This window comes from Ascaphus truei, chromosome 3 (assembly GCF_040206685.1).
Source record: "Ascaphus truei isolate aAscTru1 chromosome 3, aAscTru1.hap1, whole genome shotgun sequence".
In the NCBI taxonomy this organism is placed as follows: domain Eukaryota; kingdom Metazoa; phylum Chordata; class Amphibia; order Anura; family Ascaphidae; genus Ascaphus; species Ascaphus truei.
The window spans coordinates 207,398,057-207,418,350 of NC_134485.1; the positions used below are offsets into that span (position 1 = coordinate 207,398,057).

The window sequence follows — 20,294 nt, forward strand, 5'->3', positions numbered from 1 at the left end:
CCGGTGTGGTGGCTGCCCCGCAGAGCGGAGCCCCATGTACGATAATTGGTACGAGAGTGAGACAACCCAAAGAATGGAGGATCCGCGTGGTGCGGAGAACACAAAATGGCGACCAGAGGCTGATGGGGAGGGCACCCGTGGCGTGCACCCCACTGAAGAGCAAACAGTCGCCGAGTTATCGTTAACCAGTCTGCTCTGGAGCGGAGCGAAGGCCGTGGCTGCCCCGTTTTTATCCTGTCTGGGACACAGAGGGGCCACCCTTGAAGAGTGTGAGGAAATTGTAATAATTGGGGGATAACCCCGCGAGGAGAGCAAACAAAATGACTGTTTGGGCTTAAAAGCCAACCAAAATGGCGGTTCCCGCTTGCAAGGGAAACCGCATGGGCCAGTCACAGAAAATGTGGCTGATACAGGACTTGCAAAGAGCTGGCCGGGAATGGCGCGAACAGCAGAGCCCCGCCCTGATGGGGGGCATGGCGCGAAAGCTATGGCTGCGCCTGCATGGACAGTGACTCACTCAGCCCCCGTGCTGAGTCAACAGCTTAGTCTATGGGACCCTCCCCTGATTTCTACCAGGGGGAGTGAATTTCAACTATGGCCTGTGGGAATGCACCCACTGGGCCCAGGGACTGATATCCAGACGGCGCCACTACAAAAGGTAGTTCCGGCCGTGGAAGAGCCGTGCAAAAAGGAGGGTTATATTGCACAAAGGGCGGCTGCAAGAAAAAGGCGGGAACTGGCCGCGGGAAAAGACCCCCACCCTTGTGGGGAAATTGGCGCGAAAACGCTAACCGCGCCCACAAGGACTGAGAAGGGTGCGGCCTTAATTAAGGGGCATGATATTCCCCTGTGGGACCTGCCCATAATTGCAACCCCTGGGGGCGGGTTCCAGCTCTGTCAGAAAAGGGAGGAGCCGAAGCAGGGAGTGGCGGATCCAGCAACTTCCACCAGTCAGTTGCGAGGAACCACTGAGAAGAAGAGACCTGTACAGGAAGTGGCCCCTGTGCAAAGAATGGCCTGCTCCTCCACTGTGGGCACGATGGTCTCCACCCAGCCCTACTCAGTACCCGGCGGGTTGCTAGTAGTAAGGGTGGCCAACACCGAGACGGTGGTCGGGCTCTGCCTACAATGTGGGCTGCCCGGAGGCACGGTCAACACGGCGGCACGTTGCCCTCATTGCGGGACTTTATACCTGTGGCCTATGCCCACATTTATTCCAATCCAGCCTTCTGACCCCCCGGTGGACATGGCAAGGCGCTCCGCCGAGTCCCCGGGCGCGCTATGGATCAACCGCGCGAGTCCCGGAGACAAGGGACTGGAGCCGGTCAAGTCGGCTGGGTCAGTGGCGATCGAGGCGGTTGAATCACCCCCCGCATTCGGGGAAAAGAGACTTTCACTCTGCTCGGAGACCCCTAAGTCAGGGAAAGGGGATTACTCGGACGAGGACCTCCGTGAGCTGGCGGTGTTAAAAGCGGAGCCAAAAAGGCAGACCGGAAGGACGACACCCCGTGGGGTGAGTGGTGGCCTTGAGAACAGGGCGTCCCCCGCAGATCGGCGAGCCGACAGACGGAGTCCCGCCATCCCAGGACCTGATCTAGGAGACGGGAGAGAGACGCCTACACCCCTGCGGATGGGTAAGCCAAGCAGCCCTATCACTTACTTGGTTGCAGCAGGCGGCGAAGCGCTGGAAGGGCCGCGCCAGGCCCCGAGCGCACGTGGAGTGACGGCATCACTTCCGGTGGCGACGGCGGAGCAACCAGATGTCGTCGTAGAAGAAGAGATCTCGCATGGGGGTCCCACGCAAGATGGCGACGCTTCCGGTTCCGGGGAAGACATCACTTCCGGTGGTGACGGCGGAACCGATGGGGAAGACGCAGCGACGCTTCGGCGATTGGGGGAAAGTCCCCAATCACCTCAACGGCTCAGAAGCTGGACGGGCGATCTGAGGACTGAGGAGGGTGAAGTATCATCCTTTGAAATATCTACGGACAGCCGGGAACGGGTCGCAGCCCCGTGGCAATCGCTACCCCGTCCGTATGCCCAACCCCATGCCCTAGCTAAAACCCCTACCCCTATCACACGGTCCCCGGGTTCCCCGCCTAGCCTGGAATCAGTGGACATACCCTCAGAAGAGGAGGTGAGACGGACTGGGGAAAGACAGCGCAGTTGCGCTACGGAAGGTATCTCCAGGGGAGGGGGAGAGTTGGGCAAGGCCGCGGTAGGCCGGTGGTTGCCTCCGGTGGTCCCTATGCCTATGCAAAAGACCTCTAGGTGGTCAGTACCGCGATCAGCGCGGACTTCGGGAGTATTTTCTCAGGGGGATGAGAGTGATTCGGGGGAGTCGCACAAGTTTAGAGAACGCCGTTGGTGGGCCCCACTATTTGAAGGGTACTCGGCCTGGATGGACCGTACTCGGTTCCTCATCCGGCGAGAGGATGTAGTGGACTACTGGTGGGCGGTGGGAGAGTTCACCCCAGAACAGAGGGACAGGGAACTGCAGGAGCGCTGGCTTCAAATAGAGCATAGAGAGATAGAACCTATGGGTCCCAGCATCTTGTCAGACCCCGTGGACCCTGACAAACCCCTATCATGGGTGCTACCAGGGAGGGCAGGTAGGGCTGACCTGACTAGGATCAGTAGGGCCGAACGGGCCATAATGGCTCGTTTCAAGTCATCCCACGGGTTGGAGTACCCGTATGTCCCTGAGCAACTAATGGACGAAATAGAGGAGAACAGGGATAGGTGGCTCAGGGAAAATATTGAGATGCACTTAGTCAGTAAGGGGAATGCTGTGGTGGGGAAGAAGGCCGAGGAACGGATAGAGCACTTAATCCGCATATGGGCCATTGGAAGAAATATCCACAAACACAAGGTAACATATAGGCCCGAGAGGGGATTACCACGGCATTACTCAGTTACAGTTCTAGATATGGGGGGTAGGGAAGTAAGGAAGCCGGACCCCTGTCACTATTTTTAGGTGGTACTGCGCATTACTCGGGTCCGTGGCTGCTGGTCGGGGCGGGCTTGGCGGATGACTGTATTCATGTATACTGTATTTGAATCGTGTGATGTTGATTATGTTTTCTGTTACAGTGCTTCCTGGAAAGAGGTATACAAATTTAGGTCCCAGCGAGGACGATGGGATTCACCAGGGGGAGAATGTAGCGGTCATGTAAAATGCCTACAGTCATCTCTCCTGCTGGCAGCAAGGCCTGGTAAGTGTGGGCATGCCAGCAGTAATCATGGAGGTTTTCCCTCACACCCTGGTGAGGTGTCCTGTGTAGCTATGGGAGTGGTCACAGACTCTGACTCCCTGGTTGGTGATGTCAGAGTTGTGTCAGCCCCCAGAGTACATAAGACACAGCACTGTGACTAACAGTTAGTTCTTGCAAGGTTTTTGCAGCGTTCCCGTTCTATCAGTAGAGATATTGCAGAGTTCAGAGAATAGTTAACAGTTATGCTATAGTAGCTGATTTAGGAGTCTGTGTCCAGGGACCAGGCACAGAGCAGTGAATCCCTAATCTAGGAGACATACCTACCAAAGGGAAGCGGCTGGAAAATGATTGGCTAAGTACACCCCATTGTGGAGGGCAGCTATGCCCACCAGTACAATAAAGATGGAGCTGATCAGAAAGACCCCTGTGTGTGAGAGTATGATTACACAGGGGGTTGCACCACGGAGGAGTTCCTCAACAGGATCATCCCCTTGCGGACGCAGGGACCCTGATGAGGTGGAGGCGCTGCACTGGAACTAGGTGAGACTCAGCACACTACCTCAGCTGCCTGTCTGGACGGGTCATCCCCACACACCATCATGCGGGAGACTCAGGAGTCCTGTTGCCAACAGGTGCACCACCAGACACTATCACACTGTAATGGGGACCGGTTAGACCACAGGGGCCAATATGAGATTGGGTGGGTCAGGCCGGGCCACAAAAACCGTTACACAAAGAACAGGCTAAGGCTAATAATGTCACAAGAAGTGAACTAGGCTAAGCAATTAACCCTCAGTGCTGGAAAAAAAGCCTCTAACATCCTGCAGGCTTTTGCAGATGCAGCAGATATACACTCACTGGACCACAAAGGGTCTTTTGAACAGCACAAATACCAGAAAAAGATGAAAGGTGGGGTGCTTAACATTACAAAATGCTGAAGGAAATTGATATCACTTGTTTATTTTCGCTGGAGATTTACCTTTAGGGCTTAATCTTTGCAAAACAAAATGTACCTGAGGGAATCTAAAATGTCAGAGATTGCCATTTCTCAAATGTGTTAAACTATGAGGGTTGAGTGCATTTTTACTAAATACTAGTTTATAATCTAGTTAGAGCAGGGTTTCTACATTCTCAAATGCCATTCAATGACCTACTGTAGTATTAGAAGACATATTGTATTTTAACCAAGCTCACTGCTTCAATGTAAGGCTGCGCTTATAGTGCCTTGCGACGGCGATGTGACGTCGCTCCAAAACAAATCCATTGACTCCGTCGCAAGCGATTATAGTAAGCGCGACGGCAATGGAGTGACGGAGCCGGGTCTATTTGAAGCCGGGTCTATTTGATTTTTTAGAGACAGTCACCACATGTGACTGTCTCTAAACCAATCAGAGAGCGCTGCCCAACCCCCTTCGTGACGTCACTGGCCTTGTCGCCAGCGACGTCGCTTAAAAATAAATGTTAACTTTCGCTAGTGGCGACGGCGACGGGTGACGTCATCGGTCGCGTCGCCGGCACTATAAGCGCGGCCTAAGACATGTGAGCCTCTCACCAAGTTTAGCATAGCATTTTAAGAGTGCGCATCTTAAAGTGACAATCTTTAAGTGAATATGTAGTATGACAGTAGTTGGACTAGAGGTTGACTGGAGACTTGATCCTTCTGCAAATTCTTCTACACAAGGCAACAAACGGTGAGCTCATCAAACAACTCTATTATCCCAATCCTGTTAGCTTGCACATTCAACCCCCCAGCACACATTGTTTACTGCAGTCTCTCCCAACACTTGTCTGCACACAACTGCCTCTCCCATTCCCCAAATCCCTCTGCAATCCCTGAACAGACCCTAGCATTGCAAATGCAGCAAACTTTCAGTGGCAAGTAAAAGACACACATCTGCTGTCTACTCAATGCAAACAGTAACTTTTCTAACCACAGCTTCATGCAAAGTTGCCCTTTGTGATAATGAAACTGCTACTTATCACGACTCTGTTGTTTATTGTGACCTCATGGAAATGTTACTCTCTCTATCCACTACACTACATACTCCTCCCTCCTGGCCCACAACCAATATTATCATACACCCTGGATTACCCAAAAGCCTTGCATTATCTACTGAATGTTGGTGGAGAGCTCTGAAAACCAGCACACCAACCACTACTCATTCTAATGGCAAACATCACACATTTATAACTTGCAAACAACTACTCAATTAGTAATTAGTAAGACCGACTCCAAAACCAGTGAGATTTACACAAAGATTAGTGTTAGTTGACAAATTTGATACTAGATGGATCTGAAACTAACTGCAAGCTAGTGGGGATCATGACCTTGTTTTCTAGAACTTCATCTAGAACAATTTTATCAAGTTATGTCCGTTATGGTAGCTTCAGTGCCGTTAGGATCAGCAAGTCACACAGTTTTATGTAGCAATAAGAGGAATCTATTTACTTCTCTAGTACCACTTCATCTCATCTCATGGTAGCCTTGTCTGCTTCAAAAGCTTGCATCGAACAAATGTGATGCATCTGCAAAATGACAATGTTAAATAGACAGACTACACGCCACAACGTGTTAAGTTTGAATCACTTGGAGTGAGTTAATCACTAGAGTTGCTTACTTTACTCTATCAATGGTCTCAAACCTCAGTGGGATCCCACTCTTTAAAGTCGAAAGGTTTCCATTAATATGGTGTTTTCAGGTCTAACATTCGCAAACCTTAGGCTGTGCTTATAGTGCCGGCGACAGTGACGCGACGGCGACGGTGATGTTACGCTGCGGTCGCTGGAAAAATAAAATTGACTATACTACTATAAGCGCACGCGACGGCGGCAATACATTTGTTTTGCGTGTCGCCGGGAATATAAGGGCAGCCGTACTCATGCAGGTGCTTGGGCCATGTCTACTTGTTACTTAGCCACCAGTAGGTATATGCCCTCCCTGTACGCAAGAGATAAATCAATCAGTCATACAGTTACTGCTTCAATGAAGCAAAAAACACAATCTTCTCCCTAAGAAACTAGCATGAAGTTCCACGAAGGCCTTGGTGACATTCAGAGAAAATCATAAGGATAGTCAAAGGGAAATTATAAAATACAGGAAATTAAGAGAAATATTTAACATTTTGATTTTTGCAAAATAAAACATACAAAGTTGGTGACGGATGGAACTATAAACTAGCATGACAGGACTGGTAGACCATTTGAAACAAGTTATTTCATGCCTACACCAAACCTCATTTTCTTATTGACCCACATAAAATGAGGAAAAATACAGTTTATGCCACACTTGTATATTTTCGAGGCAGTTTTGATTGATAAAATGCAAACCAATGCAATGGTTCCAATTCATTGAAGTCCTCACACGTATCAGCTTACAATATTTATTTAAAAAGACTAAGGGGCCTATTCTATAAGCCTCGATAAGTCACTTATTGAGCACTTATCGTCCAAAATCCCTACTGTTATTCAGTAAGCCTCGATCAGCGGACGATAAAGGCATAAATCGCCCAATTTTTCAGCCGTCACAAAAAGATCGCCGGGTGAGCGGCGATAAGCCACTTATCGGCAGGTTCTGAAACTCGTGCAATTCTAGTAGCCTCGATTAGCTTATCGACACTAATCACGGCTCTAGAATGGTGAGTTTCTCACAAAATCCTCACGCCAGGAAAAGTTGGCGTGAGGCTGGTGAGAAGCTGCTGAGAGGCGGAGAGAGAGGACTTAGAAAAAAAATGCAGTTTTCCTGCATCAGATTCATGCCGGGAGTCTCCAGAGCTGATACCCATTAATATCCCCGGAATGAATCCCATACAATAAAAATGCATTTACAGGCAACTTCATTAACTTAGCGGCTAATCGTTAAGGCAATGAAGGGGTTAACAACCAGTGCCCGATTTATTGTAGGTAGCGAGGGTGGGTGAAGGTGGTATTTGGCCCTTGGTGGTTATTTAGGCCTTGTGGGGGGGTTGCAGGAGGAGTTAACCCCTTCAGTACCATAGCGGTGGGAACCGATATGGTAATGAAGGGGTTAACCAGTCCAGCTACACCCCGGAAGGCCTAAACATCCATCCTTGGGGCTACTACCCCCTTCACCCAATCCCCCTACCCCCAAGAAACAAATATAAACACAACAACCTATTACCCACCTCCTCTACCCCCAACAACCCCCCCAAACACATACAGTACAGTAATGGGCAAAATTACTATTATCCAGATATGGATAATAGTGCATTTGCCCATTATAAAATCAAATATTAGCCAGCTAGCATTAATAAAGTAAATAAAACCTTCAACTTACCCCGCCATCATGAAGGGCGTCATCGTCAGCATACTGCAGGTCCATGTCCTCCGATGCCAGCAAGAATACAAGAAAAAATATAATCTAATGGCCCCTAACCCCTTAATTACTGTAGCCGTTAATAACCGCTACAGTAACTAAGGGGTTAACCACCGTCACCCGCTACCCACCTGGAAGGCCTAACCACCCACCCCGGACCCACAATACCCACCCTCTACCCATTGATTGGCACAGTGCTATATCATACCCATATAATATGGGCATGATAAGCCACTATATCACTCAATGCTCAACCTAATAAAAATACTTAAGGCCAAAAATACACAATAATCAAAGAAGCACCTAAACACCACAACAATTAAAGAACTAAAAAGCCTCAACTACTGTCATGATAGAGGGGGTTTGGCCCGGGATTAAAGGGGTTACACCCCATTTAGCCGCCCTCTACTCTCACCTGGGAAGCAAGGGTTTAACTGGACTGAGGTCCAGTAATGTGTCTATTACCTTGCTTCAGTATCCAAATGTTTATTCCCCTGTGTAAATGTAATGTCTCATCCTGGTGTTTGCACTCACACATACACTAGGGTTGATGCGGGAGGGAAGGGGTTAATGTTAATTTAGTGATTATAGCCCTTTGTTCCCTTTTCCTGCCTTTTCAGACTCCATTTTGCAGCCTTCCATAGGTCGCCATTGGGGCTCCATGCGTTCTAATGGCAGAAGTTGCGGTTTTGGACCTGTTTTCCAGCGACGACCAGCAGGTGGCGTCCGGGAGGAGGAGCGGCGGTTTCCCATTGTAAGTCAATGGGCTCATTGACTTCAATGGAAATTCCTCAACGCCGGCCCCGAGGAACAGGTTGGCAGCCATCCAAACCGCAGACCGCAAAAGCGGATACAATGTCTTTGAAAAGAGTTTAATCACTTCGGTCAAGTTCAAAGACAATTGGCGTGGAAATCTTAGGTTCTAGGGCCCCTGGGAATAAAGTTCTTTTTGCTCCTAGGAACCCCCACACACGATCCACACCGGGACCAGGAATGAGAGACCACCGTAAGGGGTCGAGCGGAGAAGGAGGGTCGCGCCATTGACTTCAATGGCGGAGCGGAGGTCCCATTGAATCTAATGTCAGCGTGCGCCATGCATTGTCAATGGCGGCGCCGGCCATTGATTCCAATGGGAAAAAGCCGCGTGGCGTAAAAACGACTAAGTGTAAAATGATGAAAAATGTAAGTCCATATCTCCGGTTCTGGAATGACCAGGGGAATGGGATTTGGGTGGCATGTAGCCAAGGTTCTGGCTTTAATGCATGACCCTTCCCAGCCCCCTCCGACCAACCAGACGGAGTGTGGACGAATGTAAAGATTTGTGATTTTTCCCATAGGCTTCAATGGCGGCGATCTCCCCATTGAAAGCCTATGGCGGGAAACCCAATTGACGGCAACGGCGGAGCCCGCCATTCAACGCAATGGCGACGGACCCTGTTGTTTTCAATGGGGAAAGAGTGAAAAGCAGAGATTCATTTTTAAAGGGACGAATCCTGTGTTTTAAAAAGTGCATTTCTGTATCTTTGGTTCTGGAGGTCGCAGAGAGTTGAAATTGGGCCAATATGTAGGGTCACTGTAGGCTTTAAAAACTGGCAGATTTCTACCCACTGGACTCATCAGAACGGAACTTATTAATATGTGAAAATATTAAAGTGTATATGGGATTTTGGATCTGCTCTGAAAATGCAGATTCCATCTGCTATGCTAAATAGGGCAAGAAGGGCATCCTGAAAGACTTAGCATAGCCCTGTGATCAAAAGTGATCAAAAGTTAACTGTCCTGATTGTTTATACTAGGGAGGGAACAAAGGAGCTGAGTGTTTCTAAGTGTGGTACTTCACACTTACAAGGGAAGACAAAATCTACTTCAAAGAGATTTTTCTAGCCAACTCGGCGCCTAGGGTTAAGAGAGGGGTTTGAAATGGTATTTAAACCAGGATCAGCCCTTACTCAATTGTCTTCATGTTCTTCATGCATTGTCGTGATGTCCACATCTGAACCTGAATTATGGAAGAAATGGCCCATCCTGTATCCTGATGGCTTTCTTGTCCTAACCTTTAAGTAAGTGCTATATTTTGTCTGTTATTTGTACTATCTTGTTGTGTTCACCTTTTTCAAGGAATAAATTATATTTTATCATATCTAAGCCTCGTTCAGTTCAATCCAGTTATATTTTTGGTGTGTATTATTAATAGCATGTCACAGAGTTACCGTCACAACTACACATTAATCTATCATTAAAACAGCAAAAGAATTCCAATTATGTTATTTCAAAACATAAGAATACAAATAAATAAACATCTATCCAACCAATCAAATAAATAAAACCAGTAGCCAACAAATCAATTAAATAATTTAAATCAGTAGCCAAAAAAACAAATAATTAATTTAAAATGTTAACCAATCCTAAAATGTACTAAAAACAAGCCACCCAAATTCAAAAAAATTAAATCCAAACAATAAACAGAAATCAGAAAAATAACAATCAATAGAAAATAAGCATTTGCCAAAAAAATGCATTGGCTGTCACTGTATTTATCTGTACCCTAAAGGGGCACAGATTAATACATTATCAGTCAATGGGCAATCGCAAACAAAAAGAAATAAATACAATAAAAAAATCTGAAAATAGACATTTACATACATTCAATATTTTACTTACCTTTTAGAAGTCTTCACCCTCCGACTCCCAGCGTATCTAGAAGCTCTCGACCCGTGACGTCATTACCGGCAATCCATTTCCATCCACCTTGAAGATCAGGAACAGGTAACAAAAATCTTCTTTTCTTTAATCTTCTTTCACCTTCTTCTATCTTCAGCTGTCATTATTTTCTTCTTTAATTCTATCTTCATCTGTCAATACAAAACACCATGGTAAATCCACAACAGATATTGTCTCGTCGTCTTCTTGAGCTAAAATGAGACGGAACAGGCCTTATAGGGCCTGATATGTCACATTTTAGGGTCAGATGGTACAGCTCCAATCCGATTGGACGCTGTATCATGTGCCGGACCTTTTTTTTTTTTTTTAAGGATGTACGTCATCTCCAAGGGAGGTACCTCACATCCTTAAAACCACATGGCTATATCACATGGTATTACAGCTAATGGGATTGAAGACAATCCCACTGGTTGCTGTACCATGTGATAGATCACATTAGTTCAAAAGGATGTGACATCATCTCTTAAAGTGATGTCACATCCTTTTGAACTAATGTGACTTATCACATGGTAGAGTATAGCGACAAATGGGATTGTCTTCAATTCCATTGGCTTTAATACCATGTGATATAGCCATGTGGTTTTAAGGAGGTGATGGACCTCCCTTGGAAATGACGTCACACCCTTTAAAAAAAAAAAGAAGAAGAAGAGGTGGACACATGATACAGCATCCAATCGGATTGGAGCTGTCCCATCTGACCCTAAAATGTGACGTCACAGGCCCTATATAAGGCCTGTTCCATCTCATTTTAGCTCAAGAAGACGATGAAACAACATCCGTTGTGGATTTACATGGGGTTTTGGATTGACAGATGAAGATTGACGATAGCATAAAAGAAGAAAATAATGACAGCTGAAGATAGAAGAAGGTGAAAGAAGATCAAAGAAAGAAGATTTTTGCTAATTGTTTCTGATCTTCAAGGTGGATGGAGATGGATTGCCCGTGATGAAATCTTTGGTTTGAGAGCTTCCAGATACGCCGGGAGTCTGAGGGTGAAGAAGTAAAATATTGAATGTATGTAAATGTCTTTTTCAGGTATTTTGATTGTATTCATGTCTTTTTATGTTTGTGATTGTCCATTGACTGATAATGTATTAATCTGTGTTTAGGATACAGATAAATACAGTGACAGCAAATGTATTTTTTTGAATAACATAATTGGAATTATTTTGCTGTTTTAGTGATAGATTAATGTCATTTATGTGTAGTTGAGGCCTTTTAGTTCTTTTATTGTTGTGGTGTTTAGGTGCTTGTATATTTCTTTGATTATTGTGTATTTTTGGCCTTAATTATTTTTATTAGGTTGATCATTGAGTGATATAGTGGCTTATCATGCCCATATTATATGGGTATGATATAGCACTGTGCCAATCAATGGGTACAGGGTGGGTATAGTGGTCCGGGGTGGGTGGTTAGGGCTCCTGGGTGGGTAGCGGGTGACGGTGGTTAACCCCTTAATTACTATAGCGGTTATTAACCGCTAAGGTGATTAAAGGGTTAGGGGTCATTAGATTGTATTTTTTCTTGTATTCTTGCTGGCATCGGAGGACATGGACCTGCAGTATGCTGATGAGGATGCCCTTTATGATGGCAGGGGTACGTTGAAGATTATATTTACATTATTAATGCTGGCTGGCTAATGTTTGATTTTATAATGGACAAATGCACTATTATCCATATCTGGATAATAGTAATTTTGCCAGTTACTGTACTGTATGTGTTTGGGGGGTTGTTGGGGGTAGAGGAGGTGGGTAGTAGGGTTGTTGTGTTTATTTTTGTTCCTTGGGGGTAGAGGGATTGGGTGAAGGGGGTAGTAGCCCCAAGGATGGATGTTTAGGCCTTCCGGGGTGTAGCGGAACTGGTTAACCCCTTCATTACCATAGCGGTTCACACCGCTATGGTAATGAATGGGTTAACTCCTCCAGCAACCTTCCAGGCAGGCCTAACCACCCACCCTGGGACTACTACTCCTTCGTCCACCCCCTCTGCCCCAAGAAACAGGCTATTGAGGTTTAAGCCCTTCATTGCCGTAGCGGCTGGCTGCTAAGGTAATGAAGCTGTTTTAATATACATTTTATACTAGTGTAGATGGGCAGGGGGTCGGCGGAGCAGAACCGCGTTGATTTGGGAACCCCCTGCTTCCCGAGATACAGGCCCCGTTATGGGGTGTCGGTATCTCCTTTGCATTTTATTCCCACGATCACGTGATGCGAGACATTTCAATGCATAGGAGATACCGGGCACCCCATAACGGGGCCTGTATCTCGGGAAGCAGGGGGTCCCTGGACCTGAAATCAACACGGTTCTGCTCCTGAGATCCCCAGCTCATCTACACTTGTATTAAAATTTATATTAAAATCTTTTTATCGCTGGCGAGATATGCGCAGGGAGAGGCGGCTCTCTGTGCAGCTCTCTCAGCAGCTGAAAGAAATTGCCGGGTGAGGCCTTTTGAGAGCGGCGATCATCACGTCGCCGGCTACTCGTCCTTTTTGGGAATTTTGCTATCACAGGTACTAGGTAATATCGTGATTGCAGCGCTAAAAAAAACTGGCGGCATAAACAGCCCCGAGATTTGTTTTATGAAGGCTTATAGAATAGGCCTCTAAGCATCTGATTTTTTTCCAACAAGTTAAACTGGTCAGTTGAGTCCGTTTTGTTTTAGTTAAATGCCAAAATCAAATAAGGAAATAAATTGGCAAATACTGAAATAAGACTACACTGACACAAAGTACAGATCTAAGTCAATTGCAAAATATATACTTACATTAAATAATAAACTAGAACCAATACAATAATGGTAATTTTGTTCTGAAACACCATTGTGCCTTATTTACCATTTCATTATCAACACTACTATATCACTGAAAAAGCACACACATACATTTATACCATTTTGAATATGCAATTGTAAACCTTTTAAAATAAAGTACCTCACATACACTTACTCAACCCCCACATGGCTGCTCTCAACATTCAAGTCTTTATTTCATTAAGGGGTTTCTATGGTGTGGTTACAAGAAACCCTGGATGAAATTACAACCTTCGCTCTCCTCCTTAACAGTACAGATCATTGTCAATGATGATTCCCTAATGAAGCCCATTGATAAGGAAGGTTCCAGAGACCATTGCAGAGAAATGCAGCTAATGCTCACATCGTTAAAAAGCAACAAGTAAACAGTAGATGTGTGAAGCCCCCAAAATGGCAGGTGCATTTTACAATGAATCACAATTGTCTCTCCAGTTTAATACAAGCCAGGGACCAGCTGATCTTCTGCTTTCCGACCTCCACACACAGGCACAATCCCTGCTACAGCATACACTATGGGAATGACTAGTATAATTTAAGTCCTAGGGGCATATTACGTCAAGATATGGGTGATGGGTGATGGGTTCAAAAGGCTCACAGTAAACATTTAGTGCAAACTGCACTGCATCGTTCTTTTAGAACATGTGGGAGGTGAAATGTTGTGTGTTTTATAGCAGGCAGAGTAGATTGCTACCTTGCGGTATTATTATGGGAATGAGTACACATACATGCAGAGAAAGGTGCACACCACTTGGCACTGCCAATGCTTGTTGTTTATAGTAAGGCTTATATGCTCTAGTGAGGATACCTATAGTATTAGCTGAATTCCTAGTAGACCAAATAAGTTGTGATGGGTGTTCAGAAGATCACATGACTACACAAGTCCTTTTCTCTGTTGTCATCTGCAGACCTATTAAATCTCACGTATTTTGAGTCCATCTCAATGGAATATATGCTCATTCATTGCATAACATCACTAGCCTTGGACCTTCAGGTGGTGCCTAGGTAATCCAAAAAACTACACAACATGAATGTATTTAGCTATTTGTCCAAAAGTAGCTATCACAAGCTACAAAGGAAACAGCGTCCTTCACGATGACAGGGTAAAAAAAGACCTCTGCCCTGAAGAGTAGAACTTTTAGGTTCATGTACTGTATTAAGAGTTTTCTGATGAAACCTGGGCAAAAAGCAGTGAGAAATTCAGTTCACAGCAATAAGATATTTTCCTTTGGTACATCAGATGCTACCCTTTGCACTGGGGGAGACTCGAGACATGCTTGCTACTGTGGTGTGTTTTCATTTGCTTCAAGAACGGTCAATTATCTCCTGTATTCTATCACAGTTTGGGGGACCACATTTAGTATTAGAAACAGTGCAAATCGATAAAGAAATAACCATTACCCGCATGACACATGCTCTAGCAGAAAAAAAAAGTTGCAACATATTTGAAGCTTTCCAAATTCAGAGCTCGATGCCCAACTCAAAAGAAGTGCAATGAAAAATGCTATACAGTATAGAGCAGGGATTCTCAACTCCAGTCCTCATGCCCCCCTCCCCAACCGGTTAGGTTTTCAGGATATCCCTGCTTCAGCACAGATGGCTCAATCAGTCCCAGCTTCAGCACAGGTGGTTCAATCAGTCCCTGCTTCAGCACGGGTGCTCAATCAATTCCTGCTTCGACTGAGCCTCTGATTGAGCCACCTGTGCTGAAGCTGGAATATCCTGAACACCTTATGTTTGGGGGGGGTGGGGGCATGAGGACTGGAGTTGAGCACCCCTGATATAGATTACATAAGGGCGATTCACTAAGCTCTGATAAAATGAATTAATTGCATGGGTAAGCAAAATGGGTGAAATTCTGATCCTATATGGAGCATTAGTATTTTTCCACTGACAGCAGGAACTGTGAAAAAGATGGTTATTGTTTATTGTGTTTTCTCCACACTGCATAATAATCCGATTTATGGTAAAGTGACACTATATTCTGTGACATTCACCCGGGACAGGTTTAGGTGATCCAGTAATTCAGACAAGGTAAAGGGTTGCTCTAGTCTACAACTATATTGCTTTATTAAAAAGAAAATATCGTTTTAGTGCTTTTAACAAGCCACTGTCTGCAATGCTCATTAACCCACTTTTGTTTTTCTACAGACCTGTGCAAACCAGGACTGTGTCGGGGGCCGCCACATAAGAAGAAGGGGACATAACTAACACGTCACTGTTTATCAGCAAGGCTCTGTGGCTCGTTGAATTTTTTTTAATATTTTGATGTTGTATCCCAAATAAAAGTTCCCTTGCTTCAAAACATGTCAATGGAAGAGTAAGGCCTGGGACATGGTGCAGGGAGGAGCGCTGGGCAGCGCTGACGCTCATGCTCTCCTGCTCAAGCAGGAGATTTTTCTTGTCCCTGCACGAGCGCCAGCGAGCGCGCTTGTGTGCCGGGTGGGAGGCTTTCGGGAGACAGGCCTGGAGGTGGGGCTAGCGCGCCACGTCACGGACTGCCATTGGCTTCTGGCAGTCACATGACCGGCCCTGCGCTTCCCTCAGCGGGAAAACTAAAATGTAGTTGTCGGCTGAAATTCCACACGCCTCCGCACGCCTGCGGAAGCGCCGTCTAAAGCCGCACTGATAGGGATAATGTTTTCCCTCAGCGCGGCTCAGCGCGCCTCAGCACGGTCTTTTTGACCATGTCCGAGGCCTTAGAGATGTCACAGCCTTTTTCACATTTTTGGCCTATGTGAAAGGGAATAAATGATGGGCCTCAGATTTTGCTCAGAATTTCAGCTATTTATGCTACTGTGCCCGTAACGTCGGAGAGAAGAGAGACGTTGCTATGCTCCTTTAAGCTTAAGGCTGCGTCCCCGCTAGTGCTGAGCGGGCGGCGCTTACTTACATATATAGATATATGTAAGTCCCCGCTCACGCTGTGCACGGGCGCTCGTGTGCGGGCACACACGCTCACCTACGCTCGGTGCGTAGGTAAACAAAAAAAATCTAACTTTCCAGCGCGCTCAACTACCCCCCCTCTTCCCCGTGTGCTTGCGTAAATGCAGGACACCTGGCGCTCATGCTTGTAGTGCTCTCCAAGCATGAGCGCCCTCAGCGCCAGCGGGGACTCAGCTTTACAGAGAGGAACTCATCAGAGGTGTTAGCTTTAGTGTCAGTATGACTATATATGTCACTACACTAAAACATCAGTCCTTGCAGGATGAGCACTGCCGTTACCTCTTGCCAATTACAACACTCAGCGAGGTCTGTGCTAGAACACTGAAATGTACTCTTAGCAGAACAAGCTTCAGGTAAGCTCAGGAACAAGTTAACATTTTAGGAACTGAAAAACCTTTTCAAATGTACCGGGACTTTAGCACAGGATTGGGCAACTCCAGTCCTTAAGGCCACCAGCAACAGGTCAGATTTGCAGGATATCCCAGCTTCCGCACAGGTGGCTCAATCAGCGGCTCAGTCGAAGACTGCTCCATCTGTACTGAAGCAGGGATATCCTGACCTGTTGGTGGTTGGTGAGGACTGGAGTTGCACACGCCTGTTTTAGCATGTGTTTTAGAGTATGTTTGTAAACATTGTATTGTTTAGGTTAAGTTTTCTGACCTTATCTCTCCTATACCAAGGAGTTGATGTCCTAGGAATGTGACATCAATTATATTGTAAGCTCTTCGGAGCAGGGACTCCCTTTCCTAAATTTTACTTTTATTTGACCACTTCTTCCCTTTGTGTTATTTATATCGTATTATTTATATGATTGTAACTATTACAGCTGTAAAGCACTATGTACATTAATGGCGCTATATAAATAAAGACATACATTCAAATGTATCAAGACTTTGTCATGAACCATATGCTACAAGCTACAGGATAAATTAGTAAACTTCTGCTGTTAAGGCCCGTAATATAGTGGGCGCGCTTGCTCCGCTATGCGCGCGCGGCACTTATAGTTGGCTGTGGATAGCCAGACGTCCTATAATAGGGCCGCGCGCACGGCAGTGAGCGTGGAGCCGGCCGACACGGGGGAAGTGTATGTATGTATGTGTGTGCACAATGTTAATAAATAATTTATTCTTACACAACATGTCTTTTTTTTTTAATTTAAAAAATATATAATAAATTAATAACTCACACAATCTACACACACACACACACACACACACACACACACACACACACACACACACACACACACATGGAAACACACAGACCACTGTAAACCTGTCGCTCCCAGCAGCACGGACCGTACACACAAAAAGTGTGTGTCACGTGCGCACGCATGCCTGCACCTACTGTACTATAGGACAAGCCTTACATCTCATAGATTCCTCTTGCCTTACTGAATATGCTGTGAAGCAGTCTTCCCTGTTCTAGAGGAGATGTGGGGCCTATTCATCAGTTTTCCAGCACAGGGAAGGTGGCTTCACAGCATAAGAGCCTAAAACCCCGATGAATATCCCACAATGGACCATATTCAATATGCTTTGAAGCCAATTCTCCATGTCAGGGAAACTCTGAGCTCCACTCATATGAATAGGTTTAAAATCTTGCCTGGCGCAGATTAGCGGCATCCCAGCTTAACAAGTAGAGGGCAATGTTTTTACAACGACTTCTATAGGACATGCCCAAAATTATTAAGACATCCTTATTCCCTGATTTTGTTTACAAAACAACAATATCATCAATAAGTGCTGAAAATAAGGTGTGAATAATTGAAATAAGGTGTGAATACAGGCCTTTGGCCTGTAACTTTTATCAAACATATAAACAGTGGTGGTCCATGCCTTTCCGTTGGCATAAAAAAAAAATATTCAGCATTTATACAGTTTACTATCTCAAACTAGAATATTCTGCCTCTGTTGGCGTGCTTCCTCCTGATGAATATCAAGGGACGATTCCAGAAATGGAGACAAAAGCGGCACAAAAAGGTATAATAAAATCAATGTATTAAATGGGTGACATGACATCATGGAGTATGGTAAGGGCAAAAGTAAAAGAGTATTTTTTTGCCTTTACCATACTCCATGATGTCACCCATTCAATAAATTGCTTTTATTATATCTTTTTGTGCTCAGCCCTATTATTTCTCGCAGTGCACCGCTTTTTTCTTTATTTTTGGAATTGTTCCTTGTTTACACCACTAGACTGCTTCTTTACCCTAATTATAGATAGATGAAGAGAGAGACAGATAGATAGCTCCTGATACACTCAAAACCTGACAATGTTCATCCAGCCCCTCTAATGTAAGTGTTATGTATATGTTGACATACATTGTACTGCTTAGAAGGCTTGCAACACTTTTAACAACAATATTCCCTCAGGTCCCTCCATCACTGAAGATATAAAAAGATATGCACAGCGTGAGTCAGATAAAGACACACAGGATTCATTCAGAACATGGTAAACTGGACAGCAAGTTCACAGCATGTGTGTGTGTGTGTATAATATATATATATACACACACATATACATACACACACACACAATACTTTGCTCAAGCACTGATTAGATATTAAAAGAAGGTAGCTTAACAACTAAATATAGCACAGATTAATTTTATAAGTGAAAAATATTTTGCACAATAAACGTTGTCCACTATTCCTGGAAAGGACACATACATAGATATTCCTTACCAAACAGAACCATTGGCCTTTGAAAAAGTTCAGTCTACAGTGTGGAATAATGTCGCCAGAGCTGAAGCGGCCCACAGCCCGGGGCAGATATCATTGTAAAATGTTACCATATCTTAATGCAGTTCACCTCTCAACCATGTCTTTCGAGCATCCAGTTACCTTCTCTACCCAGAAGGGGATCAATTGCTATTCAAACCTGCTTCTCTAAATGATACCTCCTATTTGATTTCAACAGCACAGCCAATGCTCGAGAACCTCCCTCTCCCCCCCCTCCCCCACTCTTATGATTTTAATAGAATTATTAGAATGGGTAACACATATGCAACATGTAAACAGACACAAAATATGCCCAAGGAAAGCACACTGTAAACTGTTATTACTCTTGCTGTATCATTGCATCCCAAGTCAACCAGCATCACATGAAGTCAACCAGCATCTATTTAGTGCATGAGTAACACACTCAAAGTGGGTGAGAGGTTACTAAAATTAGGGAAACCCAAGTGCAGAACCAGAACACATCATATTAAAATACCTAACTGGGTCCCAAAGAAAAGTCATGAACCTGAGAGAAACAGAAAGTGGCCGAAAGCTGTGACTGTCATCAGTGGGAGGGGACATCTCAGGACCACTGTAAATCATCTCTTTCCTAAAAACACACAGGCCTCCAGCAAACTGACATACACACAGTGACACACACTCTGACCTCATTTCAGACTGCAGCAAAATTCAAATTTCATATCACAAATCACAAACCCCCTCCCCTTCTTTATAAATAGACCAGACACACATCCATGGCATGAGAAGACTGACCCCCATCCCCCCCTAGAAGCAACCCATCTAAATTATAATCCGCTGTATCCACCTCCCCAGTCACGTGTGGATAGTGTACTGTATGACCACTTTGGGAGGGGAGGGGGGGGGGAAACAATATACAATATCTACTAAACAAGACACAAAGTTTCTCTTACCAAAAGGGATCCTAGTACTCCTGTGTGAGATCCAACCAACCTCCTCTAGCCCTGATCTGAGGCTCCTTGCTTTAATTAATCTGGAGAAGAAAAAAAGAGGAGAGGGAGGGGGTTTTGTAGCTGTACACAGGGTAAAAGGGGGAGTTGTAATTTCCTCTCAGATCAGCACCGATCTTCCCCCGATCCGCAGAGCAAATAGATAGAGATATCTGTCTTCTATCAACCCCCTTGGCTCCCGTCTGCAGAGAGGGTTGTGGAGGAGAGGGGGGGAAGATACGTTCCCACCCCCCTCCCAAAATAAAATCTCTTTTTGTGAGTGTGTGTGTGTGTATGTGTGTAGCAGGGAGTCCCTTTGTTCTATAATCCCAGTAAGATTGAAAGCCATTCGCCCTGTCTCTAATCCCAGCCCTGCTCAACAACAACATCTATTGGCTGTAATTTACATACAGGATTAACAAACCAGCTTCAAGGAGGAGGGAGGAAAAACCCAGAAGAGAAGAGAGGAAGAAGAAAGGGGAAGGGGGGGGGGGGTGGAATTAGATTTTTTTTTTTTTTTTTTTAACATGGATTTTCTGTTAATGTGTAACATGAGAAAAGGGAGTCACTGATTTCCCTTGG

At 45.3% G+C, this 20,294-nt stretch overlaps 1 protein-coding gene across 3 annotated transcripts in view; it reads right to left on the bottom strand.

The window, feature by feature from the left end:
- The window catches only part of GTF2IRD1 (GTF2I repeat domain containing 1), a 170,007-nt gene extending 149,915 nt beyond the window's left edge, over positions 1-20,092 (bottom strand). For all 3 annotated transcript variants that reach the window (XM_075589974.1, XM_075589972.1, XM_075589971.1), the window contains exon 1: positions 19,677-20,092. The gene's annotated coding sequence lies outside the window, so the exon portion shown is untranslated. The remainder of the gene's footprint in view (positions 1-19,676) is intronic.
- Positions 20,093-20,294: the final 202 nt, after the last annotated feature.